Here is a 15,126-nt window from a genome sequence, read left to right on the forward strand (position 1 = left end):
AGTTGCACAAAACTTCTTAAAAAACGCTTAGAAACTGAAATCTCTGGCCATAAAATAGATTATATTTCTATTTTGCTTAAAGTCGCTTGGATTAGTTTTGCCTGCGTTACAATTAGTGATAGACTTAGCTGTCAATATTTACAGTTATATCGAATTCCAGTTGCCCGAAACTTCTTAAAAAACGCTTAGAAACTGAAATCTCTGGCCATACAATAGATTATATTTCTATTTTGCTTCAATTCGTTACTCTGTCATACTTTAAGGTTAACGACGATGTAACATGGCCACTCTCTTACTCTAACCAAGTTATTTCAAGTTTGTAAATTAATTTTACACATTGGATGGATAAAACCTACGGATCTTTTTCCAAAAGTCACTGGATGTGAACAGAAAGCCAAAGGAATGGCCAGCACAGGGGTCGAACCTGCAACCTTGGCGTTATTAGCACCACGCTCTAACCGATTGAGCTAACCTGCCACTTTGGCCCCATATCTACTCTCTTTAAATGAACTTGCTCTAATTTTGAGCCAGCTACTGACCCCTCAAAGCTTGATCTGTCCACAGTGAAAGGTAAAATACGTTGAAAGTTGACTAATTCTTAGAGAGCCCATCAAAAGCATAGGAACCAATCTTAAATGAGAATTGACAAGCTTTTTTTATATTATGAGTAGAGTTGAGCGCGGTTCGTGGTTCGTGGTTCTCCAGTTCTAGGCTCGAGTGATTTTGGGGCATGTTCTAGATCGAACTAGAACTCGAGCATTTTGCAAAAGCTCGATAGTTCTAGAAACGTTCGAGAACGGTTCTAGCAGCCAAAAAACAGCTAAATCATAGCTTGGTTTCTGCTGTAATAGTGTAAGTCACTCTGTGAATCAAACTATTATCACATTTCAGTGTATAGTGTGCGTGAACAGCGCCTTGAGATCACTGCTGTTTCTATAATGGCGATCGCCATTTTTTTTTTTTTTTCTTGTCTTCCTTCCCTAAGCGCGCGCGTCTTGTGGGGCGGGCCAGCATGTCAGCCAATCACAGACACACACACAGCTAAGTGGACTTTGAGCCAGAGAAGCAACGGCATGTGTGATAGGATCTGCATGTCACATGTCCCTGCATTATAAAACCGGACATTTTCTTCACGGACGCCATTATCTGCCTTCTGCGTCTTTGGTGTCAGACATCACTGTCGCAGCTCCGTCATCCTGAGTCCTATAGCCGATACAGCTGTATGCGCTGCATACACAGCGTTAGACAGCATAGGGAGAGCACTTTATAGCAGTACTTTTAAGGGCTCAAACCGGCAGGGTCAGAGTTAAGGTGACAGGTCCTGAAAACAGCGCCAGCGTCTGTGCAGCCAAGGTCAGGGATTTCCTCCCTGCATTTCACCATTAGGAGGGAATAGAAAGGCAGGCTTCCATTCCTCTACCCAGAGCACCACAATCCTGCCACTGTACCCTCTTGTCCTCTGCACACTCCAACTCATAACTAAGCCATTATACTAGCAAACACTCAGTGTACCTAGTGGCATCCTATCTGTGGCTATTGGACTTTGCTTTAGTCCCACTAGTGCCAAGACATTTGCAGAGCGCATCTGCCTGCATTGCACACTCCAACTAATTATAACGAAGCCATTATACTAGCAAACACTCAGTGTACCTAGTGGCATCCTATACGTGGCTATTGGACTTTGCTATAGTCCCACTAGTGCCAAGACATTTGCAGAGCGCATCTGCCTGCATTGCACACTCCAACTAATTATAACAAAGCCATTATACTAGCAAACACTCAGTGTACCTAGTGGCATCCTATACGTGGCTATTGGACTTTGCTATAGTCCCACTAGTGCCAAGACATTTGCAGAGCGCATCTGCCTGCGTTGCACACTCCAACTAATTATAACTAAGCCATTATACTAGCAAACACTCAGTGTACCTAGTGGCATCCTATACGTGGCTATTGGACTTTGCTATAGTCCCACTAGTGCCAAGACATTTGCAGAGCGCATCTGCCTGCATTGCACACTCCAACTAATTATAACTAAGCCATTATACTAGCAAACACTCAGTGTACCTAGTGGCATCCTATACGTGGCTATTGGACTTTGCTATAGTCCCACTAGTGCCAAGACATTTGCAGAGCGCATCTGCCTGCGTTGCACACTCCAACTAATTATAACGAAGCCATTATACTAGCAAACACTCAGTGTACCTAGTGGCATCCTATACGTGGCTATTGGACTTTGCTATAGTCCCACTAGTGCCAAGACATTTGCAGAGCGCATCTGCCTGCATTGCACACTCCAACTAATTATAACGAAGCCATTATACTAGCAAACACTCAGTGTACCTAGTGGCATCCTATACGTGGCTATTGGACTTTGCTATAGTCCCACTAGTGCCAAGACATTTGCAGAGCGCATCTGCCTGCGTTGCACACTCCAACTAATTATAACTAAGCCATTATACTAGCAAACACTCAGTGTACCTAGTGGCATCCTATACGTGGCTATTGGACTTTGCTATAGTCCCACTAGTGCCAAGACATTTGCAGAGCGCATCTGCCTGCGTTGCACACTCCAACTAATTATAACTAAGCCATTATACTAGCAAACACTCAGTGTACCTAGTGGCATCCTATACGTGGCTATTGGACTTTGCTATAGTCCCACTAGTGCCAAGACATTTGCAGAGCGCATCTGCCTGCGTTGCACACTCCAACTAATTATTACTAAGCCATTATACTAGCAAACACTCAGTGTACCTAGTGGCATCCTATACGTGGCTATTGGACTTTGCTATAGTCCCACTAGTGCCAAGACATTTGCAGAGCGCATCTGCCTGCGTTGCACACTCCAACTAATTATAACTAAACCATTATACTAGCAAACACTCAGTGTACCTAGTGGCATCCTATACGTGGCTATTGGACTTTGCTATAGTCCCACTAGTGCCAAGACATTTGCAGCACGTCTGCCTGCGTTGCACACTCCAACTAATTATAACTAAGCCATTATACTAGCAAACACTCAGTGTACCTAGTGGCATCCTATACGTGGCTATTGGACTTTGCTATAGTCCCACTAGTGCCAAGACATTTGCAGAGCGCATCTGCCTGCGTTGCACACTCCAACTAATTATAACTAAGCCATTATACTAGCAAACAGTCAGTGTACCTAGTGGCATCCTATACGTGGCTATTGGACTTTGCTATAGTCCCACTAGTGCCAAGACATTTGCAGCACGTCTGCCTGCGTTGCACACTCCAACTAATTATAACTAAGCCATTATACTAGCAAACACTCAGTGTACCTAGTGGCATCCTATACGTGGCTATTGGACTTTGCTATAGTCCCACTAGTGCCAAGACATTTGCAGAGCGCATCTGCCTGCGTTGCACACTCCAAGTAATTATAACTAAGCCATTATACTAGCAAACACTCAGTGTACCTAGTGGCATCCTATACGTGGCTATTGGACTTTGCTATAGTCCCACTAGTGCCAAGACATTTGCAGAGCGCATCTAATAATAATAATAATAATCTTTATTTCTATAGCGCCAACATATTCCGTAGCGCTTTACAATTCAGGAGGATCATATACAAACAAGTAACAGTTATAGAAATACAATATTTAGAGGGGAAAAAAAAAATACAACCCTGCTCGTGAGAGCTTACAATCTACAATGAGATGGGGGGAGAGGCAAGGTTCAAGTGCTTATTTACAATGACAATCCAACCATCTCACGGAAATGGGGCTGGATAATGGTTTCCTGGACCAGTGGGCCCGAGCCTTGAGATGCCTTTGGGTGCCATGGAGTTTGATGTGGAGCTATGTTGTGAGAGGTTGTAGAGGAACTATGTGAATCGAATCTGATTAGGGAGTGTGATAGGCCGCCCTAAAAAGATGCGTCTTTAGGGTGCGTCTGAAGCTGAGTAAGTTGTGATTTGTCCTAACTTCTTGGGGTAGAGCGTTCCAGAGGGTTGGTGCAGCTCGGAAGAAGTCTTGGATCCGGGAGTGGGAGGTTCGAATTAGTGTGGATGTTAGTCGAAAGTCGCTTGCAGAGCGTAGAGAACGGGTGGACTGATAGACAGAGAGGAGGGTGGAGATGTAGGGGGGTGCTGCACTGTGGAGAGCTTTGTGGGTGAGAACAAGCAGTTTGAATTGGATCCTATGATATATGGGCAGCCAGTGCAATGACTGGCACAGAGCAGAGGCATCCGAGTAGCGGTTAGCCAGATAGGTGACCCGGGCTGCTGCATTAAGGATTGACTGTAGAGGAGAGAGTCTAGTTAGGGGGAGACCAATTAATAGAGAGTTACAGTAGTCCAAGCGAGAGTGGATCAGGGCCACGGTGAGGGTTTTTGTCGTTTCCATTGTGAGAAAGGGGCGGATTCTAGAGATGTTCTTGAGGTGCAAGCGGCAGGTGCGGGCAAGAGATTGTATGTGGGAGGTGAAGGAAAGATCAGTGTCAAGTATAACCCCCAGGCAGCGGGCTTGTGGCCTAGGACTTATCGTTGTGCCACACACAGAGAGGGAGATGTCAGGTTGAGGAAAGTTGGAAGATGGAGGGAAAAGAAGAAGTTCAGTTTTGGAAAGGTTAAGTTTCAGATAGAGAGCAGACATGACATTGCAAACTGCAGTCAGGCAGTCACTGGTGTTCTGTAGTACAGCGGGGGTGAGCTCAGGGGAGGAGGTGTATAGCTGTGTGTCATCAGCATAAAGATGGTACTGAAAGCCAAATCTGCTGATGGTCTGACCAATTGGGGCAGTGTAGAGGGAGAAAAGAAGAGGGCCAAGGACTGAGCCTTGAGGGACCCCAACAGTGAGAGGAAGAGGAGAAGATGTGGAGCCAGCAAATGATACACTGAATGAGCGGCCAGAAAGATAGGAAGAGAACCAGGAAAGAACAGTGTCCTTTAGGCCGATAGAGTGGAGCATAGAGAGAAGGAGATGGTGGTCAACAGTGTCAAAGGCAGCAGAAAGGTCAAGAAGAATAAGCAGAGAGTGGTCACCGTTACGTTTTGCTGTCAATAGGTCATTGGTCACTTTGACAAGGGCAGTTTCTGTTGAGTGTAAAGGGCGGAAGCCAGACTGTAAAGGATCTAGAAGAGAGTGAGAGGAGAGGTAGCGGGTGAGGCGAGAGTAGACCAGGCGCTCCAAGAGTTTAGAGATGAAGGAGAGATTGGAGACTGGTCTGTAGTTGCTTGTGCAGGACGGATCAAGAGAAGGTTTTTTTAATAATGGAGTAATGATAGAGTGTTTGAGGGAGGAGGGGAAGATACCCGAAGAGAGAGAGAGATTGAAGATTTTAGTTAGGTGAGTGGCGACAACCGGAGAGAGGGACTGGAGTAGAGGTGTGGGGAAGGGATCAGTAGGGCAAGTTGCACACTCCAACTAATTATAACTAAGCCATTATACTAGCAAACACTCAGTGTACCTAGTGGCATCCTATACGTGGCTATTGGACTTTGCTATAGTCCCACTAGTGCCAAGACATTTGCAGAGCGCATCTGCCTGCGTTGCACACTCCAACTAATTATAACTAAGTTGCATTGTCAGGGATATTTATTCTTTATTATTCTGCTGTTAATAAAGCTAGACCACCACTGCAATCTTCACCACCTCTCAATTTTTACTACCACATTTTCAGTCCACAATCTTGTCGCAATCAACATGAGTGGCAAAATGACAGATGCTGGTGGAAAGGGGAAGAGGCGTGGTGGAAAAGGCAAAAAAGGTTTTGTCCGTGGGGAAGGTGGCAAAGCTCCATTATCATCTGCTGAAGATAGACCATCTACCAGCAAAAGTAAGATGTCTTCTACTTACCGTGGACAATCCGATGTGCTCCCTTTTTTACGGACACGAACAACAGGAAGAAAGGTAGATGATGGGCAAAAAAGGAAAATGCTTCAATGGATCTCAAGTGGTCCAACAAGTGCCCTCTCAGCCACTTCAAGTACCGCATCCAAAAAACACCAGTCCTCTGAGTTGTCATCCCAATCACACTTGATTTCTCCTAGCTCTGAAGTCTCCATCAGCCCTGCACAGTATGGTGGAACTGAGATGGCTGAGTCTGCAGAGCTGTTCAGTCACACTATAGCCTGGGAATCAGAGGTCTGCTCCCAAGCTACAGTGAGTACAGAACAGGAAATGGTCTGCAGTGATGCCCAGAACCTTTGTGACTCTGATTCAGGCCGTGAGGACCAAGTTTCTGAGCATAATGTTGACCCTTTGTCACAAACTGTAACACCTGTGGTTATAGACAATGAGGAACATACTGATGAAGATGAGACGCAGATACCCGATTGGGATGACAACTTAAATATTCGGTCAGGGCAAGAAGAGGCTCGGTCTGAGGGGGAGGGGAGTGCAAACACAACAATTGATGATGACGTTCTAGATCCCACCTACTGTCAACCCCCAGTCAGGCACTCGAGGAGGTCAACAGAGGCGGTGGAGGAGGATGCAACCGACGACGAAGTTACCTTGCGCCTTCCTGGACAGAGTCGGAGCACTGGTAGCACGTCTACAACTGCATCCTCAGCCACCACTCTGCCTATGAGCATTATTCGGGGTGGATCAACAGGTCGCATGGCCTCTAAGCCTTGCCTAGCCTGGTCCTTTTTTGACATCGAAAAAGATCGCCCAAATCATGTGATATGTAACATTTGTCATGATTCTCTTAGTAGAGGTCAAAACCTCAGCAGTTTGACAACTTCTTCCATGAATCGTCACATGAATAAATATCATAAGTCCCGGTGGGAAGCTCACCGTGCTGCAATTCGGCCTAGCGGAGCGAACCATCCACCGCCTGCCCCTTCCAGTGCATCCGCGCACTCTTCATCTTCTAGGACTGTGGGGACAGCTGTCACACCTGTTTTTCCACGCAAAACTTCCACCACTGTAACCGCAACAGGCAGTTTGCTTGTAAGGTCGTCAGTTGGTTTGGAAGGGGAAACAAGTGAGTGTGTACAGCTCTCTCAGACATCGATAGCACCAACAATGGATCAAGGCAACATCATGTCTCCGCCTGCACTTTCCTCACAAACCTGCATTTTTCCAGGGACACCCTACTCAACACCGTCTACACACAGCAGCCAGATCTCTGTCCCTCAGATGTGGTCAAATAAAAGGCCACTTCCTCCGACCCATGACAAAGCTAAGAGGTTGACTCTATCCCTCTGTAAGCTGTTGGCTACCGAAATGCTGCCTTTTTAGCCAGGTACAGCAGGCAGGTACGGCTGCCCCCAACCCCCACTTGCCTATTTGTACCCGGCTGGGAACCAAAAATAAAGGGAAGCCCTTTTGTTTATTATTTCATGAATTTCATGAAATAATTAGAAAACAAATGACGTAGGCTTCGCCCCATTTTTGTGTCCAGCCAGGTACAACTAGGCAGCTGGGGATTGGAATCCGCAGCACAGGTTGGCCTGAGCTTTCTGGGCCCCACTGCTGCGAATTGCAGTCTGCAGCCGCCTCAGAAAATGGCACTTTCATAGAAGTGCCATCTTCTGGCGCTGTATCCAACTCTTCCAGCACCTGCCTGCTGTACCTGGCTAGCATACAAAAATATGGCGAAGCTCACGTCCTTTTTTTGTAGTTTTTTGGCAAAAAAAATAAAAAATGCTTCCCTGGATTTTCCATTGCCAGTGAAGGTAACACCAAGCAGTGGGGGTTAGCAGCCAGTAGCTGCTTGGATTACCCTTAGCTAGCAATACAAAAAATGCAGCAGGAGCCCATATATATTTTTTTTAATTATTTATTTAAATAACTAAAAATAAAATGGGCTTCCCTGTATTTTGATTGCTGGACATCACAGTGCTGTAAAAATAAATCTTTAAAAAAATGACGTAGCGCTCCGCGGTATTTTTGATTCTCAGCAGATAAAGCAGACAGCTATGGGTTGCCACCCCCATCTGCCTGCCGTTACCTTGGTTGGCAATCAAAATACAGGGAAGCCCATTAATTTTTTCTATTTAAAAAATAGTTAAAAAAAAAAATGACGTTGGGTCCCCCCATTTTTGATAGCCAGCTAGGGTAAAGCAGACGGCTGTAGCCTGAAAACCACAGCTGGCAGCTTTACCGTGGTTGGGGATCCAATGTGGAGGTCCCCTCAGGCTCTTTTTTATAATTATTTTATAAATATTAATAATTACAAAATATGGCGAAGCCCACATAATTTTTTCAGGGGGCAAAAAACTTCTGCATACAGTCCTGGATGGAGTATGCTGAGCCTTGTAGTTCTGCAGCTGCTGTCTGTCTGTATGGAGAAGAGCAGACAGCAGCTGCAGAACTACAAGGCTCAGCATACTCCATCCAGGACTGTATGCAGACGTTTTTTGCCCACAAAAAAAATGACGTGGGCTTCGCCATATTTTTGTATGCTAGCCAGGTACAGCAGGCAGCCACGGGCTGCCTCCAACCCCCAGTTGCCTATTTGTACCCGGCTGGGAACCAAAAATATAGGGAAGCCCATTTTTTTTAATTATTTCACTTATTTCATGAAATAATTAAAAAACAAATGACGTGGGCTTCGCCCCATTTTTGTGTCCAGCTGGGTACAACTAGGCAGCTGGGGATTGGAATCCGCAGCACAGGTTAGCCCGAGGTTTCTGGGCACCTCTGCTGCGGATTTCAGTCCGCAGCCGTCCCAGAAAATGGCGCTCTCATAGAAGCGCCATCATCTGGCGCTGTATCCAACTCTTCCAACAGCCCTGGAGCCGGGTGGCTTGTTGGGTAATCATGAGTTAATACTGGCTTTTTTTTACTAGCCAGTATTAAGCCAGAGATTCTTAATGTCAGGCACGTTTGACCCGGCCATTAAGAATCTCCAATAAAGGGTTAAAAAAAAGACACCACACAGAGAAAAAATACTTTAATAGAAATAAATACACAGACACATTAGAGACTCCATCTTTATTACCCCCTGTCAGCCCTCCACGATCCTGCTCTTCTGTCTTCTTTCTTTCTAGTGTAGTAGTAGTGAGGATTGTAGTGAGGATGAGGTTCACCAGCCCATCACTTGGGGCTGGGGAACCTCATCCTCAGTACAATCCTCACTACAATCGGGAAGCAGCGTGCAGCAGTGCTGGTTTTCAGCGGTAACAGCGGTAACGCTGACAGACGCGTTACCATATCAACGGTGCTCTCGGAGCTGCGGTTGGCGGTGACGTCACCGCTAACTGCGTTGCTATGACAACGGTGATCTCCGTTAATGACCGGCTGTGTCAGCCGCTCCCTAACGGAACGGGGAGTCGACCGTGTGCTAGAGCATGTCGCCGGTACACGGCGATACACATATGTGCACCGTGTACCGGAGAGATGCACTCGCAGGTCCTACATGACGCGTCATAGTCATGTGACCAGTCTGTAGCCAATGAGATAATAGCCACGTGACTGGTCACATGGCTACTCTGACGTCACGACAGGTCCTGCATCTCTGCTGGCAGTGCCGGTCACAGGAGGATTCAGCGATCATCGGATGGAATAGCGGCAGGAGACAGAGTGCAGAAGGGATCGCGAGGACCGGTAACTGTTATGGCAATGTTTATTAACTGTTTGTGTACATTTATCATGCATTTTTATGTGTTTGTGATTGCCTCCCATTATAGCCTATTGGCTCGAGTTCGGTTCGTCGAACGTTCGACGAACCGAACTCGAACGGGACCCCCATTCGGCGAGCCGACCTCGAGCCGAACCGCGACCGGTTCGCTCATCTCTAATTATGAGCAATATGTTGCCACCAACCACTCTAACTTGTCACGTGATGAGCCAGTAAATTACGCCATTGCTTGGATTAGTTTTTGCCTGTATTACAATTAGTGATAGACTTAGCTGTCAATATTTACAGTTATATCGAATTCCAGTTGCCCAAAACTTCTTAAAAAACACTTAGAAACTGAAATATCTGGCCATACAATAGATTATATTTCTATTTTGCTTAAAGTCGCTTGGATTAGTTTTGCCTGCATTACAATTAATTATAGACTTAGCTGTCAATATTTACAGTTATGTCGAATTCCAGTTGCCCAAAACTTCTTAAAAAACGCTTAGAAACTGAAATCTCTGGCCATACAATAGATTATATTTCTATTTTGCTTCAATTCGTTACTCTGTCATACTTTAAGGTTAACGACGATGTAACATGGCCACTCTCTTACTCTAACCAAGTTATTTCAAGTTTGTAAATTAATTTTACACATTGGATGGATAAAACCTACAAATCTTTTTCCAAAAGTCACTGGATGTGAACAGAAAGCCAAAGGAATGGCCAGCACGGGGGTCGAACCCGCAACCTTGGCGTTATTAGCACCACGCTCTAACCGATTGAGCTAACTGGCCACTTTTGCCCCATATCTACTCTCTTTTAATGAACTTGCTCTAATTTTGAGCCAGCTACTGACCTCTCAAAGCTTGATCTGTCCACAGTGAAAGGTAAAATACGTTGAAAGTTGACTAATTCTTAGAGAGCCTATTAAAATCATAGGAACCAATCTTAAATGAGAATTGACAAGCTTTTTTTATATTATGAGCAATATGTTGCCACCAACCACTCTAACTTGTCACGTGATGAGCCAGTAAATTACGCCATTGCTTGGATTCGTTTTTGCCTGCATTACAATTAGTGATAGACTTAGCTGTCAATATTTACAGTTATATCTCTGGCCATACAATAAATTATATTTCTATTTTGCTTCAATTCGTTGCTCTGTCATACTTTAAGGTTAACGACGATGTAACATGGCCACTCTCTTACTCTAACCAAGTTATTTCAAGTTTGTAAATTAATTTTACACATTGGATGGATAAAACCTACGGATCTTTTTCCAAAAGTCACTGGATGTGAACAGAAAGCCAAAGGAATGGCCAGCACGGGGGTCGAACCCGCAACCTTGGCGTTATTAGCATCACGCTCTAACCGATTGAGCTAACCGGCCACTTTTGCCCCATATCTACTCTCTTTTAATGAACTTGCTCTAATTTTGAGCCAGCTACTGACCTCTCAAAGCTTGATCTGTCCACAGTGAAAGGTAAAATACGTTGAAAGTTGACTAATTCTTAGAGAGCCCATCAAAAGCATAGGAACCAATCTTAAATGAGAATTGACAAGCTTTTTTTATATTATGAGCAATATGTTGCCACCAACCACTCTAACTTGTCACGTGATGAGCCAGTAAATTACGCCATTGCTTGGATTAGTTTTTGCCTGCATTACAATTAGTGATAGACTTAGCTGTCAATATTTACAGTTATATCTCTGGCCATACAATAAATTATATTTCTATTTTGCTTCAATTCGTTACTCTGTCATACTTTAAGGTTAACGACGATGTAACATGGCCACTCTCTTACTCTAACCAAGTTATTTCAAGTTTGTAAATTAATTTTACACATTGGATGGATAAAACCTACGGATCTTTTTCCAAAAGTCACTGGATGTGAACAGAAAGCCAAAGGAATGGCCAGCAAGGGGGTCGAACCCGCAACCTTGGCGTTATTAGCACCACGCTCTAACCGATTGAGCTAACTGGCCACTTTTGACCCATATCTACTCTCTTTTAATGAACTTTCTCTAATTTTGAGCCTTCTACTGTCCTCTCAAAGCTTGATCTGTCCACAGTGAAAGGTAAAATAAGTTGAAAGTTGACTAATTCTTAGAGAGCCCATCAAAAGCATAGGAACCAATCTTAAATGATAATTGACAAGCTTTTTTTATATTATGAGCAATATGTTGCCACCAACCACTCTAACTTGTCACGTGATGAGCCAGTAAATTACGCCATTGCTTGGATTAGTTTTTGCCTGCATTACAATTAGTGATAGACTTAGCTGTCAATATTTACAGTTATATCGAATTCCAGTTGCCCAAAACTTCTTAAAAAACGCTTAGAAACTGAAATCTCTGGCCATACAATAGATTATATTTCTATTTTGCTTCAAGTCGCTTGGATTAGTTTTGCCTGCATTACAATTAGTGATAGACTTAGCTGTCAATATTTACATTTATATCGAATTCCAGTTGCCCAAAACTTCTTAAAAAACGCTTAGAAACTGAAATCTCTGGCCATACAATAGATTATATTTCTATTTTGCTTCAATTCGTTACTCTGTCATACTTTAAGGTTAACAACGATGTAACATGGCCACTCTCTTACTCTAACCAAGTTATTTCAAATTTGTAAATTAATTTTACACATTGGATGGATAAAACCTACGGATCTTTTTCCAAAAGTCACCGGATGTGAACAGAAAGCCAAAGGAATGGCCAGCACGGGGGTCAAACCCACAACCTTGGCGTTATTAGCACCACGCTCTAACCGATTGAGCTAACCGGCACTTTTGTCCCATATCTACTCTCTTTTAATGAACTTGCTCTAATTTTGAGCCAGCTACTGACCTCTCAAAGCTTGATCTGTCCACAGTGAAAGGTAAAATACGTTGAAAGTTGACTAATTCTTAGAGAGCCCATCAAAAGCATAGGAACCAATCCTAAATGAGAATTGACAAGCTTTTTTTATATTATGAGCAATATGTTGCCACCAACCACTCTAACTTGTCACGTGATGAGTCAGTAAATTACGCCATTGTTTTGATTAGTTTTTGCCTGCATTACAATTAGTGATAGACTTAGCTGTCAATATTTACAGTTATATCGAATTCCAGTTGCCCAAAACTTCTTAAAAAACGCTTAGAAACTGAAATCTCTGGCCATACAATAGATTATATTTCTATTTTGCTTCAAGTCGCTTGGATTAGTTTTGCCTGCATTACAATTAGTGATAGACTTAGCTGTCAATATTTACAGTTATATCGAATTTCAGTTGCCCAAAACGTCTTAAAAAACGCTTAGAAACTGAAATCTCTGGCCATACAATAGATTATATTTCTATTTTGCTTCAATTCGTTACTCTGTTATACTTTAAAGTTAACGACGATGTAACATGGCCACTCTCTTACTCTAACCAAGTTGTTTCAAGTTTGTAAATTAATTTTACACATTGGATGGATAAAATCTACGGATCTTATTCCAAAAGTCACTGGATGTAAACAGAATGCCAAAGGAATGGCCAGCACTGGGGTCGAACCTGCAACCTTGGCGTCATTAGCACCACGGTCTAATCGATTGAGCTAACCGGCCACTTTTGTCCCATATCTACTCTCTTTTAATGAACTTGCTCTAATTTTGAGCCAGCTACTGACCTCTCAAAGCTTGATCTGTCCACAGTGAAAGGTAAAATACGTTGAAAGTTGACTAATTCTTAGAGAGCCCATCAAAAGCATAGGAACCAATCTTAAATGAGAATTGACAAGCTTTTTTTATATTATGAGCAATATGTTGCCACCAACCACTCTAACTTGTCACGTGATGAGCCAGTAAATTACGCCATTGCTTGGATTAGTTTTTGCCTGCATTACAATTAGTGATAGACTTAGCTGTCAATATTTACAGTTATATCTCTGGCCATACAATAAATAATATTTATATTTTGCTTCAATTCGTTACTCTGTCATACTTTAAGGTTAACGACGATGTAACATCGCCACTCTCTTACTCTAACCAAGTTATTTCAAGTTTGTAAATTAATTTTACACATTGGATGGATAAAACCTACGGACCTTTTTCCAAAAGTCACTGGATGTGAACAGAAAGCCAAAGGAATGGCCAGCATGGGGGTCGAACCCGCAACCTTGGCGTTATTAGCACCACGCTCTAACCGATTGAGCTAACTGGCCACTTTTGCCCCATATCTACTCTCTTTTAATGAACTTGCTCTAATTTTGAGCCAGCTACTGACCTCTCAAAGCTTGATCTGTCCACAGTGAAAGGTAAAATACGTTGAAAGTTGACTAATTCTTAGAGAGCCTATTAAAATCATAGGAACCAATCTTAAATGAGAATTGACAAGCTTTTGTTATATTATGAGCAATATGTTGCCACCAACCACTCTAACTTGTCACGTGATGAGCCAGTAAATTACGCCATTGCTTGGATTCGTTTTTGCCTGCATTACAATTAGTGATAGACTTAGCTGTCAATATTTACAGTTATATCTCTGGCCATACAATAAATTATATTTCTATTTTGCTTCAATTCGTTGCTCTGTCATACTTTAAGGTTAACGACGATGTAACATGGCCACTCTCTTACTCTAACCAAGTTATTTCAAGTTTGTAAATTAATTTTACACATTGGATGGATAAAACCTACGGATCTTTTTCCAAAAGTCACTGGATGTGAACAGAAAGCCAAAGGAATGGCCAGCACGGGGGTCGAACCCGCAACCTTGGCGTTATTAGCATCACGCTCTAACCGATTGAGCTAACCAGCCACTTTTGCCCCATATCTACTCTCTTTTAATGAACTTGCTCTAATTTTGAGCCAGCTACTGACCTCTCAAAGCTTCATCTGTCCACAGTGAAAGGTAAAATACGTTGAAAGTTGACTAATTCTTAGAGAGCCCATCAAAAGCATAGGAACCAATCTTAAATGAGAATTGACAAGCTTTTTTTATATTATGAGCAATATGTTGCCACCAACCACTCTAACTTGTCACGTGATGAGCCAGTAAATTACGCCATTGCTTGGATTAGTTTTTGCCTGCATTACAATTAGTGATAGACTTAGCTGTCAATATTTACAGTTATATCTCTGGCCATACAATAAATTATATTTCTATTTTGCTTCAATTCGTTACTCTGTCATACTTTAAGGTTAACGACGATGTAACATGGCCACTCTCTTACTCTAACCAAGTTATTTCAAGTTTGTAAATTAATTTTACACATTGGATGGATAAAACCTACGGATCTTTTTCCAAAAGTCACTGGATGTGAACAGAAAGCCAAAGGAATGGCCAGCACGGGGGTCGAACCCGCAACCTTGGCGTTATTAGCACCACGCTCTAACCGATTGAGCTAACTGGCCACTTTTGCCCCATATCTACTCTCTTTTAATGAACTTTCTCTAATTTTGAGCCTTCTACTGTCCTCTCAAAGCTTGATCTGTCCACAGTGAAAGGTAAAATAAGTTGAAAGTTGACTAATTCTTAGAGAGCCCATAAAAAGCATAGGAACCAATCTTAAATGATAATTGACAAGCTTTTTTTATATTATGAGCAATATGTTGCCACCA

At 43.1% G+C, this 15,126-nt stretch overlaps 2 non-coding genes across 2 annotated transcripts; both read right to left on the reverse strand.

Annotated features, from left to right (window-relative positions):
* Positions 1 to 10,260: 10,260 nt before the first annotated feature.
* Positions 10,261 to 10,334, reverse strand: TRNAI-AAU (transfer RNA isoleucine (anticodon AAU)). Its single transcript has one exon. It is a non-coding gene; the product is annotated as a tRNA-Ile (tRNA).
* A 4,511-nt stretch (positions 10,335 to 14,845) lies between these two features.
* Positions 14,846 to 14,919, reverse strand: TRNAI-AAU (transfer RNA isoleucine (anticodon AAU)). The gene has a single exon. It is a non-coding gene; the product is annotated as a tRNA-Ile (tRNA).
* Between the last annotated feature and the right edge of the window lie 207 nt (positions 14,920 to 15,126).

The sequence above is a fragment of the Anomaloglossus baeobatrachus genome, chromosome 4, assembly GCF_048569485.1.
Source record: "Anomaloglossus baeobatrachus isolate aAnoBae1 chromosome 4, aAnoBae1.hap1, whole genome shotgun sequence".
Taxonomy (NCBI): Eukaryota; Metazoa; Chordata; class Amphibia; order Anura; family Aromobatidae; genus Anomaloglossus; species Anomaloglossus baeobatrachus.